Source organism: Equus asinus, chromosome 12 (assembly GCF_041296235.1).
Source record: "Equus asinus isolate D_3611 breed Donkey chromosome 12, EquAss-T2T_v2, whole genome shotgun sequence".
Classification (NCBI taxonomy): Eukaryota; Metazoa; Chordata; class Mammalia; order Perissodactyla; family Equidae; genus Equus; species Equus asinus.
Window position 1 is genome coordinate 10,058,351 of NC_091801.1, and position 14,175 is coordinate 10,072,525.

The 14,175-nt window shown below is 42.9% G+C and overlaps 1 protein-coding gene across 10 annotated transcripts in view; it reads left to right on the forward strand.

Moving 5' to 3' along the window:
• The first annotated feature begins 9,240 nt into the window (after nucleotides 1–9,240).
• PEX2 (peroxisomal biogenesis factor 2) overlaps nucleotides 9,241–14,175 on the forward strand; it is a 67,599-nt gene continuing 62,664 nt past the window's right edge. For 3 of the 10 annotated variants that reach the window (XR_011493112.1, XR_011493113.1, XM_044765907.2), the window contains exons 1-2: nucleotides 9,351–9,493; nucleotides 9,626–9,808. The gene's annotated coding sequence lies outside the window, so the exon portion shown is untranslated. Of the gene's footprint in view, nucleotides 9,494–9,625; nucleotides 9,809–14,175 lie in introns of all 10 variants that reach the window. The other 7 variants (XR_011493110.1, XM_014853739.3, XR_011493111.1 and 4 more) reach the window with 5 other exon arrangements.

Here is a 14,175-nt window from a genome sequence, read left to right on the forward strand (position 1 = left end):
ATTCCTATTTTTCTTTTGCACTTCACTGGAACTAAATTTCATATTTTCATACAACCCATACAATCACATTCTCCATGTTTCAAATTCATCAGAATAGTATCTCTATAACAGTTCCATTGTATAGTTTAAACTAAGATGTAGCTGATTTTAACTACTAGTCAAAAAACTCAAGAATCAACTTTTTTATTAAAAAGTATTCATAATCTGGAGGGCCAGCCCGGTGGCACAGCAGTTAAGTTTGCATGTTCTGCTTTGGCAGCCGGGGGTTTGCCAGTTTGGATCCCAGGTGTGGACACAGCACTGCTCAGCAAACCATGCTGTGGCAGGCGTCCCACATATAAAGTAGAGGAAGATGGGCACGGATGTTAGCTCAGGGCCAGTCTTCCTCAGCAAAAAGAGGAGGATTGGCAGCAGATGTTAGCTTAGGGCTAACTGTCCTCAAAAAAACAAAAAGAAATATTCATAATCTGGGGCTGGCCCCATGGCCTAGCGGTTAAGTTCACATGCTTATCCTCAGCGGCCCAGGGTTCACAGGTTTGAATCCTGGGCATGGACCTATGCACTGCTTCTCAAGCCATGCTGTGGCAGGCATCCTACATATAAAGCAGAGGAAGATGGGCACAGATGTTAGCTCAGGGACAATTTCCTCAGCAAAAAAGAGGAGGATCGGCAGCAGATGTTAGCTCAGGGCTAATCTTCCTCAAAAAAAAAAAAAAAAAGAAAAAAATATTCACAATCTTTTATGTAACTATAATCAGGCTCCAAACTACCTTTCTAATTTTATCTCCCCCTATTCCCCACCCTGCCCCAGCTCTAGACACGGTGTGGTGGTGTTTTCTCATCTGTGCCTCATGCTTTTCCACCTCTTTTGCTCAGCTGATACACTCCTTCCTCTAATAGCCAAACATCTAAATCCTACCAATCTTTGAGAGCCAGGTCCAGTGACTTCCTAGCACCCCAACATTTCCTAGTACCCCTGACCAGGAGGAATCTCATTTGCCTGTGACTCTTATAACCCTTCCCTCTCTTCCTGCTGCATCCATCACCTTTTGTCTCAGAACATGGATCTTTACAGAACAACTTATTATAGCAATTAAGAGTGAAAACTGTAAAGTTGTACAATCTAGGTTCAAATTTTGCCAATACATTATCTAACTGGGGATCTTGGGCATGTCCTTTAACCTCTCTTACCTCCAATTTCATTATTTATAAAGAGGAGATCATTATAGTACCTATCTCATAGAGTTCTTGTAATACAGCCATGCACCACATAACAATGTTTTAGTCAACAACTCACCTAATATATGACGGTGGTCCCATAAGATTAGTACCATACAGCCTAGGTGTGTAGTAGGCTATACCATCTAGTTTTGTGTAAGTACTGTAGGAAGAAAAATTTTTCTCTACCCTTCTAGGTTCTTCTGGCTGGTCTAAGGATTAAATTGACATGAGACTGATTAACAGGAGAAAAACAAAAGTTTAATAACATGTATACATGGGAGAAACCCAGGAAAACTGAGTAACTCACCAAAGTGATCAAAGCTCTCACCTTAAATAGCATCCTCAGCTAAAGACAAAAGAAAATGCTGGGAGTGGGGAGAGTCAGGGACTTCAAGGGGAAGGAAGGCAATTCACAGGGAGATAAGAAGGAGCAAATATTTGGAAAATAAGTGTTTCTTTGGCCACACAGAAACAGAGGGGAGCCCAACAAACACTATTTTCTAGGTTCCTCCCTGTCTACCATGCAGTTCATGTGATGCTAAGGTGATATCTTGCTTCCTGAGACAGGTTTTTTAATATGAACTCTTTTAGACAGTTAAGGGGAAGGTAACAAGAAAAACTTTGAGTCTTTTGTTTCTTAAAAATAATAAGTCTAAAATAGCCCTCCAGCTAAAAAGACACGTTTTGGGGTGACACATTTTGTTTCCCTTCAGGACATTCTATGATGTTTGCACAATGACGAAATCACCTAATGACAAATTTCTCAGAATGTATCCCTGCTGTTAAGCAATGCATGACTATAATCTAAGATGACACATTTAAAATGATTTGAAAGGTGCCTAACACCCAGTAAGTGCTCAATAAATGTAAGCCACTATCAACATTCTAATTTTATTATTATCATCATTATTTGCAGTGGAAAGAGCTCTCACTAGTAACTAGGAGATATACAAAGTTGCCTTATCATTCCAAGTTTTTTTTTTCCCTCATCTGCACTAAAATACTACTAATATCTTAGTATCAGTTATCTATTAATGCATAAGAAATTACCCCAAAACACTGTCTTTAAAAAATATTTATTGGGGGGCTGGCCCCGTGGCCGAGTGGTTGGGTTTGCGCGCTCCGCTGCAGGCGGCCCAGTGTTTCGTTGGTTCGGGTCCTGGGCGCGGACATGGCACTGCTCATCGGACCACGCTGGGGCAGCGTCCCGTGTGCCACAACTGGAAGAACCCACAATGAAGAGTGCACAACTATGTACCGGGAGGCTTTGGGGAGAAAAAGGAAAAAATAAAATCTTTAAAAAAAAAAAAAAATATTTATTGGGCCAGCCCCGGTGGCCTAGTGGTTAAGTTCAGTGTGCTCTGCTTCCGCGGCCACGATTGGGTTCCTGGGTGTGAACCTACCCCACTCTGTTAGTGGCCATCCTGTGCTGCCGGTCCACATACTAAAAAATAGAGGAAGACTGGCATGGATGTTAGCTTGCGGCAAATCTTTCTCAATAAAAAAAATATATATATATACACACATACTATCTTGTAAGGTCTGTGGGTCAGGAATCTGGTGCGGCTTAGCAGTGTTCTCTGGCTCAGGACCTCTCACAAGGCTGCCGTCAAGGTGTTCACTGGGGCTGCAGTCATCTCAAGGCTCATCTAGAGACGGGTCCGCTTCTAAGTTCATGCTCTGGTTGTTGGTAGGATTCAGTTCCTCGCAAGCTGTTGCACTGAGGGTCTTGGTTCCCTCCGGCTGTTGGCTGGAGGCCGCCCCCAGTTCCTTGACATATGGTCTCTCTATGGGGCAACATTCCATGTTGTGGCTTGCTTCATCAAAACAAGCTGGTAAAAGGGAAAGAGAGAGAGAGGGAGCAAGAGGGAAGTCACAGTCTTCTGCAACCTAATCCCAGAAAGCATACCCTAGCACTTTTGTCCCACGCCATTCAGTGAGAGAGTCACTAGGTCCAGCCTACACTCAGACAGACAAGATTACACAAGGGCATGAATACTATGAAGTGGGGATCATTAAGGGTCATCTGTAGGCTTCGTACCACAATTTATGAACTTAGCGTGGAAATTAAATGGGACTAACGCATCTAAAATTCACTGTAGAGTGCTTAGCCCATTGCAGATATTCAACTAATATGAGTTTATTCTCTCCTCCTTACTAGAATAATAGTCCTTGAAAACAAAGACATTGACCAGCGAGGCCTGCAGTACATTAGCACTCTGCTAAGCAGATATGGCTCTCACCAACCACCAGAGGAATAAATGATAAACAATACTGGCACAATTGTTCACAACTTGGCTAATACTGTCTATTTTCATAAAGTAAAACCTATGTACCTTTCAGCAGTGATTCACTGACAGTACAGAGTGCGGCAGGCAGAATAATGGCCCCCCAAAGACGCCCTTACCCGAACCCCAACAACCTGTGAATAAATTACGCAGCAAAAGGGACTGTGAAGATGTAATTAAGTTAAGGACCTTGAGATGGGAGATTGACCTAGATTATCCAGGTGGATTTAATCTTTAAACTCAGAGAACCTTCCCTGTCTGTAGTCAGAGGAAGCACTCTGACTGCAGGATGGTTAGAGATACAACATTGCTGGCTTCAAAGATGGAGGGAGGGGGCCACGAGCCAAGGACTGTGGACACCTCCTAGAAGCTGGAAAAGACAAGAAAATGGATTCTACCCAACAGTCTCCAGAAAGGAAGACAGCTCCGCTGACAACTTGCTCTTAGCCTGGTGAGAACAGTGTTGGACTGCTGACCTGCAGAACCATAAGAAAATAAACATATGCTGTTTTGTAAGTTACAAGTTGGTGGTAATTTGTTACATTACAGCAGCTAATAGAAAACAATACAAAGAGAAAATACTGTGAGTTACTCATGAGAGGGATCATACACAAGTACTCTCTAAATGTTTAATGAATGTACATGGTCATTCTATAATGTAAGATAGTAAAAATCATGGAGTTTAAAAATCTCTAGTTAAATATCACAATTATGAAACACTGGGCTATTTTTTAATCACTGTATTATAAGGAAATTAGCTATCATCAAAAGCAATGAAAACATAAACTATTGTGTTTATACTTAACAAACACTTACAGAATATTTCCAATGTGGTAGATATTATTATTGACACTTTATAAACATTACCTCGTTTAGATCCATTAACCCTGAGAGATAGTTACTACTATCAGCCCGGTTTTACAAAGAACAGGCACAGGGGTCACCAGCTTGCCCCTAAAGAGTGCAGAGGTAGTAAGTGGCAGAGCCAGAATTCAAAGCCAGGCACCCCGGCTCCAGAGCCCATGCTTTTAACCACCAGTTACACTTTTTCAAAAGTCGTAACTTTATATATTCCCAATAAGTTGCTTGAGATACCTTTTCAGACACAAGCAGAATTTTTTTAATTGTGTGTATTCTGGGTTATTTTTCCCAATTCATTCATTCAACAATTAATTGCCAAGAGCTTCCTACGTCTTGGGCATGGAGGAAAAGAGAAATGAATAAAACAATGAGCCGCCCCCTAAAGAGTTTACAGTTTAGTGACACGAGACAGACATGTAAACAGATGACAAAATAATATAATAAATTCATTTAAGCAAAACTCTCTCTTATTCCCTATCAACGAGTTCATGATTTCGAAGGAAAGACAAGTGCTTACATAAACAATTGTGATACCTCAAATGCTACAGTGCAGGCACCTAACTGGTGGTAAGATACTTAGAAAAAGGAATAATACTTGCAGAAACTGGGGTTGGGGGCGTGGGGGGACACTGGAGAGTATGAAGAAGGAGAGTAACCGAGGGATGAGTGACGTGTGGACTTTTGTCCTTTAGAAAGATTACTCTGGAAAGGAGGGAAGAGAGTAAGCCTGAAGAGTGGTAAGGCTGGAGGCCACAAATTTGTTAGGAGATGACAAAATGCAGAGATGATAAGGGTTTGAATTAAGGCAATGACAGCAAAGATTATTAGAAGGAGGGGGGACGACGGTTTGGAGTGGTAATGGAAGGCCTTGTGGCCAGGGAGCCAGGACACGCCATGGGCCTCCCTCAAGGAATAATAGCAAGAGACCAACGAGGAGTTAGAAATGATGGCTGTGTGAGTACTAGGCAGAGGAATGGCAGGGGGCAGTAATCAAAGTTTGTGCCCTGGTGCTCTTCCAAGGAACTCAGGCATTAACCGGGGGCAACGAGAGTCTGAACAAAGTGTCTAAAAAGTGTGCAATCAGATAACACTAGAAAGTAACACTGCTAGAAAGATGGAAGCCGGACTGGAGTGGGGAGGAAGCAGAGGCTGAGAAAGGAGATGGCACTGTGGTATATTAAAAGGAAAATTTTAATTTTCAGGTTTTATTTCATAAAGAGACAGAATTTATCTAAAGCAACCTTTTCTTTTTAGGACTCATGGTCACCATATCACCAAAGCATGTGTAGTAAATCCAAACGTTCAGAAATTATTTTTACCGTGTTGTGGTTCAGAGCACACAGAGGCCCTGGAACCTGACTGCATAGGTTCAAATCCTCATTCCACCACTTAAAAGCTGTGAGAAGGTAGGCAAGTGACTTCCCCATTCTGCACCTCTCTCCCTGTCTGTAAGTGGGGATAATAACAGTGCTTGTCTCCTAGCGCATTGCTGAGGACTAAATGAGTAAATGCAGAAAAAGGACTCAGAATAGTGTCCAGAACATATTACACATCCAACAAAATTTACCTGTTATTATCAACATTATTCTTCTATCCTATTATTCTATCCTGCTAAGAAATGCTGGATATCCTGCACGGCCCCAGTTAAGATGCGCTGTAGGCAGAATAAGGGCCCCTAAAAATGTCCCCGCCCCAATCCCTGGGACCTGTGAATGTGTTACTTCACCACGGCAAAAGAGATTTGGCAGATATGATTAAGGCTCTGGACCTTGAGATGGAGAGATTATTCTGGATTATCTAGGTAGGCCCAACCTAATCAGATTCCTAAAAGACTGCAATTAGGGAGATGAAACAAGAGAGGAAAAGGTCAGAGGAATCAGAAGGATGAGGGAGTCTCAACGCACCACTGCTGGCTTTGAAGATGGAGAAAAAGGCCCACAACCCAAGGAGTGTGGATGGCTTCTAGAAGCTGGAAAGATCCCTCAGTTGATAGCCAGAAAGGAACCAGGGACCTCAATACCATTACAGCAAGGAACTGAATTCGGTCAACAACCTGAATGAGCAAAATGCCTGATTCTTCCCTAGGCCCTCTAGAAAGGAACACAGACTGGGGACACCTGGATTTTAGCCCAGTGAGATCCCAGTTGGACTTCTGACTACAGAACTGTTAAGATAATACATTGGTGTCCCTTTGAGCCTCTCACTTTGTGGTAATTTGTTACAGCAGCAATGGTAAACTAACATAAGATCTACGATTAACTTTTTCCTAAAAGACTCAAATATATTGATTTAAGAACTAGGTAATATGCTAAAATAAATTTAACTTTTTAAAGTCAGCAATTTTAAACTATGTTAGGGGCATAAATCAGTGTTTCCTTTACATTTCTATTATTAAATTCCTTAGAACCTACAAGTCGCTGAAAGGCTAAAAGAGGGTATCATAAATAAGATGCTATTATAATTTTTTTCATCTTTTCTTCATATTTAAAGGTAAAGAAATACTCAAATTTATTTTTTTCTTAAGTTCTCATGATTAATGGATCAATTAAGTACACTTTGATTTTTTACTAATATATTTTCAGCCCACAGCCAAGTCTTAATAAGACTCTTCATTAACATGTCGGCAGGAATATATAAATTCTAGGTTTAAAACAATTAACGTGTTAAATTTACAGAGGTAAAGCACTTACTCAAAGGCAAAATATACTCTATCTTGGTTATTATCTACTTTTTCGCCGAGTCTGAATTGATACTCATTAGCTCAAAGAGAGTAAGGGCCATGTCTGGGTTGTTCACTTTTACATCAGCACTGCCTAGCAATACTGGCCCCCAGCAGGCTTTTGTTAAATGAACGAAAATAAATATATTTTTAAAGCAAGTATAAAAAACTGGAAACGAAGCTTCCCTGAAAGCTAGCTTACCAGCTCACTGGAAAACTGAAGAGATATACTGTATCCAGAGGGTAAATGATAAAAGCCAGAACTTAAGTATTTTCAACAGAAATCTTAAAAGTTCTGTATGCTTCCTCACATTCTTTATCAGATTTATTAAACATAATTCAAATTTCTGCATAGCCTGGTATGTTTATTATCAACAGCTATAGTGATGCTCATGTGACATAACGCTTGGAACTTGCTTTCTGAAAATCTCCTCTGTGTTTTTTTTGGTCCTTTTTCCTCCTTTCATAAAAATTAAGTGAAGCCCAGTAAATCTGTAGGCCCAGGTGAGACGTGCAACGTGGTCACCTTCCTTCATAATTGAAAGACTGGGTCTTCTTCAAAGAGACTCTCTTACCCTCTGGAACAGCACTATCCAAGATAAATATGATAACATAAGCCACATACGTAATTCTAAATTTTCCAAAACATTATTTCATTCTCATGTAATCAATATAAAACGGAATAGTTTACATTCCGTTCTTTTCATACTATATCTTAGAAATCCAATGCACATTTTACACGTAGAGCAGACTTCAATTCGGTCTGCTCGCATCTCAGGCGACTGGTGGCTCTAGCAAACCCTGTCCCCCTGCACCAGGGCGAGCTGTATGTCCTGTCAACTTGGAGCTCCTACCCTCTCTCACTGGTACTGTCGGTTCCAGTGGCGGCAAGGTGTTTTTTTCCTTTCACGAATTGAAGAAATCATCCTCCTCCTCTTCCTCAGGACAAGATCTCTTTAATGCACGCAAGACAACAAAATTCTAGGTATAAGTGATGTCAACTTGTACACCTTTAATGTAAAAACGAATTTGAACAGTACTAGAGTTCATGAATAAGTGTTCTTTTATCTTGTCCGTAATGTTTCATATTCTGAGTAACAACTCTGTTCCCCAGGACAATTGGAAAAAACAAAGCTTTCCCGGAACCCTGCTTCTCCAGGCTCCGCTTTGACCGTGGGTCTGACAGCACAGCTGCCGAGGACCCAATGCTCCCGGGACGAGGGTGCAGGCCAGAACTCAGATGCTCTCGGGACCTACTGTGCGCAGGCAGCTCCCTTCCTGCCTGCAGTAGGAGGGCACAAGGCCAGAAAGGAGCCCCTCCTAGGACCTAATGTGTGCAGGGAGCTCCCTTCCCTGCCCGCACTAGGGGGGAGCGAGGCCAGAAAGGGGCCGCTCCAGGGACCTACTGTGTGCAGGCGGCTCCCCTCCCCGCCTGCGGTGCAGCCTCGGAACGCGCCGCCCGCAGACGCGGCCGGCCATCCTGCACAGTGAGAAGGCGTGGGCCGTTCTCACCGCCGCCACAGAACGCCCTGGGGGCCGCCCCCGACGACCCGCCGCGGGCCCCAGCCCTCGGAAGCCCGGCTCGTCCCGGGGCGGGCGCCTGCAGTCCGCGCGCCCACGAGCTCCGGGGACTCCGCCCGCCCCGGCGCGCCGAATGCATCCAGCTCGCCGGGCAGGGCCGCTCTGCAGGGCGGGCGGCCGACTAGACGGGGCTTCCGGCGCTCCCGAGCCTGAGGAGGTCGCGGCCACCCACCCGCGGCCCCCAGCTCAACGGCCCCGGGCCCGCGGCCGCCCACCCCAGGGCTCCCCACCCCGCTCCACGGGCCGTCCAGCAGCCGGCCCTCGCCCAGGGCCAGCGCGGAGGCCCGAGGCGCGGCGGCGCCCGGCAGCCACCCGGCGGCGCTGGTCCGGCGGCCCGGGGCGGCGCCCGAAGGCGGGGAAAGCCCTGCCCCAGGAGAGCCCGGCTTCCCCGCGGCTCCTGACCCCACGGCCTCTTCACGCGCCGCGCGCGACCCGGCGGACGGGTTCCCGACTCTCCTGCCAATCAGATACGGCTGTCCCCCAACGGCCAGCCGACCAATCACCGCGTGCGGGGTCCTCCTCGGCTCCTCGGCTCTTCGGCTCCTCGGCTCTTCGGCTCCTCGGCTCCTCGGCCCTTCGGCCCTTCGGCTCGTCGGCGTTCGCGGTGGCTGCGCCCGCCCGGGCCTTCCGCCGCGCGCTGAAGCGTAGTTCTCGTGGGTTTAATTCCTCCTCTTCTTTTTGACACTTCCGGGTCCTGCGTCGCTCCGGAAGCTGCGAGTTCCGGAAGTCTGGGGAGTCCAGGTTCGGCCAAGAAAAGCCGAGCTTCCCAGATAATGTTTCAGAAAAAGTTGCGTGGAGCGGGGGCGTTCCGCAGACTCCGAAGGTCAGTGTCGGCCGAGAGCCGAGCGTAGAGCGGAGGCCCCGGGTACCCCTGGGCGCGCGTGCAGTTTCACGACCTTGTAATCGTCGCCCTTTGCTTGAGTTTCCCTGTTTATTGGCTTCTGTCTTCCTGCAGGAGACAAGTGCAAGTCTGATTTGGGGAAAGGCGATGAAGCCAAGCGAAACTCCTAAAAGTAGTCTTAGGATCGCACCGTTAGAAAGAGAAAAAGAAACACGAGCTAGGCTCGAGCTCCTTTGCATTTCACGAGGTGTCGTTCTGGACACAAACTCCGAAATCTCCTCCTCGAACTGGGCGCCGGTGAGATTTACCTCTTGCGAACGGCTTCAGAATTCTGCAGGATCCAGACCTTACTTGCTATCTGAGCGTTCGTGTTGTGTTATATTTGGCACCAGAAAAACTGCGTGTGCTTAAGTTTCCAACATTTTTGAAAGCCTGTGAACTTAAAAAGCAGTTTTAATTTTCTTGGGGAGCAAGAGCTGTTGAGAATTTTCTTATAAAATTCCTTGCGATGAGTTTGTTATATTTGACACTGATTTCTGATAAGGAGCATGAGGATGTGAGAACCATTAGCATTTTTATTCTGGGGCCTTAAATTAAAAGTCGTTGTTTACTTATTTCTTTGGATTCTGTTTTCCAGAAATACAACATTTAGTGAAAGAGGTTTTCACAAAATGAGACGGAAGTTGTTAAACCTTCATGCCTGTCAAGTTGTGGGATTCTGGGATGCCCCTTGAAAATTTCTTCCCTTGACAATTTCAAACAATTACAGGGAGAGTGGGGCTCCATCGCATCCCAATTTGTAGTCGAAACACCTTTCCCTAATGTGTTACCTTTAGTTAAATTTGAACAGAATAATCTTGGGACGGCTGACTTTTTGTGTTTCTTTCCCACTTATCTTCTCTCTGATCTTGCCCATATTATCAGTTACTTGTGTCCAAAAAGATTAGAGGTGAATGATCTTGAGCCAGAAGAGACTTGAAAGGAGTGAGAGAGTGTGGAATTATTGACAAAGTCAAAAAGAGAGCCCTTCATTTTTTTTTTTTTCTTAAAAAAAAAAGGAAAGGACATAGAAGCAACAGGACATAGTAAAAGAGAATGCTAGACTAAGTCAAGAGAATTGAGTTCTAGTCCTGACGGGTTTTCCTCTGACCACTTCTACCTCTCGGCCTTATTTTCTTCATTTTTAGAAATTAGGGTTTTAAAACTGTTCCACAGAAGAGCTCATGTAGAAATTTCCTGGAGCCACGCAGGGGAGAGACGAAGCACACAGACCCGGAGTAGTATTTCACAAGAGCAGCTATTTTGTGTGTTCTGCTTGAAAAACAGGGTTCTTGTTAAAATTAAATCTGTAACTTAGACTAGATGATCTGTTTCATTATAGCATTAAAGTTCTGTTTCTTAGGATAATTATTCATTTGTATTCAACATGCATTTATTTTTTAAAAAAATAAACGGTATATGTTCACAGCAAATTCATTACTAAAAGCCACAAACATGTCTATCTTCAATCTCATTTGTTTAATAAATACAAATTTCAAGTTTACTTCTTTATGATCAGAATCATAATTCTTCGTATTCTCTCTTCTCCCTACCCTTTTAGCCGTAGAATTTTTGCTTATATTTGAAGTTCGTAATAATCTTTGCAATAGGGAGGGCAAGTATTTTCCATTTTACTTATTTGGTAGCTGAACCTTAAAGATGTCAGCAGTCTTGCCCAACATCAAATTTCTAGTAAAGTTCTGAGTCCTAGCCCCATGTTTTACTGACAGTGTGACAGAATTTTAAGATTTTCTTTCCTCTTGCACTCCACTGTGCTCAGATTCTTATAGCACAAGGAATACATAGGCCACATGCACAATCTTTATTTCCACACAAAAGTTCTGCTTGGAATCACTCATTCCTTTTTTTTCTCCCTTGATTATCTAGGTTGGACAACCTAGGAGCAAATTGAATGTTCCCTTTATCTCTTTACTGTGAAATGACAGCAGTTTCTAAACATTCCATGTTCCTCTTCAGTTCCTTTGGAATGTGGAAGAAATCTCAAGAGAAAAAGCCGGAACTGCTCCATTGGCCCCGTGTCTGTGATTCTGGCACTGCCGATGCCATCGCTGTGATTTCTGTATGTGCAAGTGGAGGCGGGGAAGAGGATGTCTCGAACCTTCTGTCCTTGCCATTGTGGGCTGTTGATCAGCTTGTTCCCAGCCTTTTCCCATCTATGCAATCAAAATGCCCTTTTCTGTATTGCTTTTTATTCTATTTAATATGTTTTCTTTTTATCAGAGCTGTCCCTTACCTGCATGTCATACAGTGAGATAAAATTTTATCCAAGTTGCCTTTTCTTTCTTCCTACTATTAAAACACAAAACCCAAGCTCTCTAGAGTAATTCTGTTTTGATTATGCATAACCGTTCCCTTCTGGTGTCAGATGAGTTGGCCTTGCTCTACTTTGCATATACTAGTGTGTTTTCCTAATAGTTAAGTTCACACCTCACTTTTTCACCCACTTCTTCCCTTTGTTCAGATTTGACATTCTATCTATTTGAATGGTTCTCTGCCCACATGTACAGAATGTGGATGAGATGCATCCCAGGCAACGTGGAAACTTGACCACGTTCCTTTAACTTCTTTCCCCATCCACAGTCCTGAGAGCTTGACTGCCAGTCTGGTCGTATGAATGATCTTGAGGGAAAAAAATTTACTTTGAGCTCTGCAGGATTGAATTTGATCCAAGCTTACCAAATAACCATACTACTAACTTCCTTTTGATGTTCCACAATTTCTCTAGTGTTTACCAGAAATCCACTCTTTGCCAGCTTGACCTTAAACAGGTTGTTAATCGCAAGCCTTAATTTTTGTCTTCTTAAAATGGACTTGATCATATTTACTGTGTTATGAAGGTTAACTGAGATGAAGAATGTAAAGAAAACATATAGTGCCTCACGGAGAATATGTCTCACGTCGTACTGCCTGCTTTTCTACACTAATACCTCTGTTCCTCTGTGGATATTTCCATATTCTCTCGAGTGCCATAAAATGTGCAATTAAAAGTGTGTTCCAGTCATTTTCAAGTCCTTAGAATTCTCTTCTTAGGCAATTAAATCCTAAAGCCATTTTCTAAATTTATAGAGTACTTAAAGACCTAGTTGCTTCGTATGTTTCATGTGGCTCTTTTTTGGGTTCATCATTGGGATGAAGTTTTTGCTGTGGTTCCTAGCTGTGCTCTTAATCTCTTATACTCAGCCCCTTAGAATAGCCCCATCTGCATGTCCTGTTGTGCCATCCTGAAGTTTATGTCCATCTTTTAGGCCTGTCCCCACCCTGTCACTATAGGACACTGGTTCAGAGCATGGCTCTGCCACTTCTGGCTGTGCGAGTTTGCACAAGGCAGCTAATCTCTCTGTGCCTCGGTTTCCTTGTTGTAAAACAGAAATAATAAAAGAACCTCTTTCTTAATATTGTAAAGATTAAATGATTGAATATTTAATTTTGCAGAGGGCACTTAACTATGGTAGTTGCTTGTTAGCACTCAGTAGCCGGTAAATGGTATGAGTTTACTACAGATGTAACTCACAAGTTGGTTGAGATTGTCTACTGGAATGCTTTTCTGCGTTTTTCCACGAGTATTGCTTGTCTGTCTCACGTTTTCTGTTCTGATATTTCCACTTTCTTTAGCCTTTTCCAAACTCATGTTGAACATTACCATTTCTGCAGTTGGAAATGGCTGTTCTTTTATTTTTTTCTTCCTCTTCCAAGGTTTCCTAAAACAGTTCCTGTAAGGATTCTAGACTTTTTACAGTTGCTCTTTTTTTCCTTTAATTTTTTAACTACTGAAGAATATAGTGTGGCAGAATGACTTGTCCAGAGTCACACAGTCTTGTCTAGAATACAGAAGTAATCAGAACCAGTTTAACTCTCCTTCCCTCTATATTTGCTCAAACATCTGCTCCTTATTTTCACAATGTGCTTTCCTTCTTAAAGACTCAGAAGTATCAGCTTTCTGAAAGAGAAGATTATGAGTGCCATGCTGTTCTCTTAAAAACGTATTTGTGAAGCTAGGCCAAGGTATTGGAAATTCTGTTTTAAGGTTTAAAAAAAGGTATTTTTACATTAGTTTTAGATGCTTGAATAAATATTCTGTAAAAGCAATGGGTAAAGTGCTCAACTGTGTAACACTAGATATAGTCTTAAAGATTGTAGTATTTGAGTTGAGTTCCCTCTTCTCTCCAAAGTAAAAGTATTTCCCCTCTGCTAAGGCAAGTTACTTACCATTGTTCATCTTTTTGAGAAATTTATGCTATTTTGAAGTTTATCCTTAGGATATACTTTGGAAACATTTTTGTGTACCCACTACCACCCCCAGAAAGAAAAATTCTGTTTGGATTTGATGCGGATGGCATTTAAATTAAGAGTAATTTTTTTTTAAAAAAGAGTAATTTACAGGTCTAGTGTCCAGAACAGAATTTTAAAATTCCGTATGTTTTGTCTATATTCAAATGAGCACTATTGGGAGTTATAACATCAGACATCTATAAGCTATTGAAACTTAGTTTATATTTGATGAAACAGAGGAACAATAGACTAATGACAAATCACTTAACAAGTCTGTGGCAGAAGTGGGATTTGAACTTACAGTCTGATTTCTAGGTCTGTTCACAGTGCCAGAG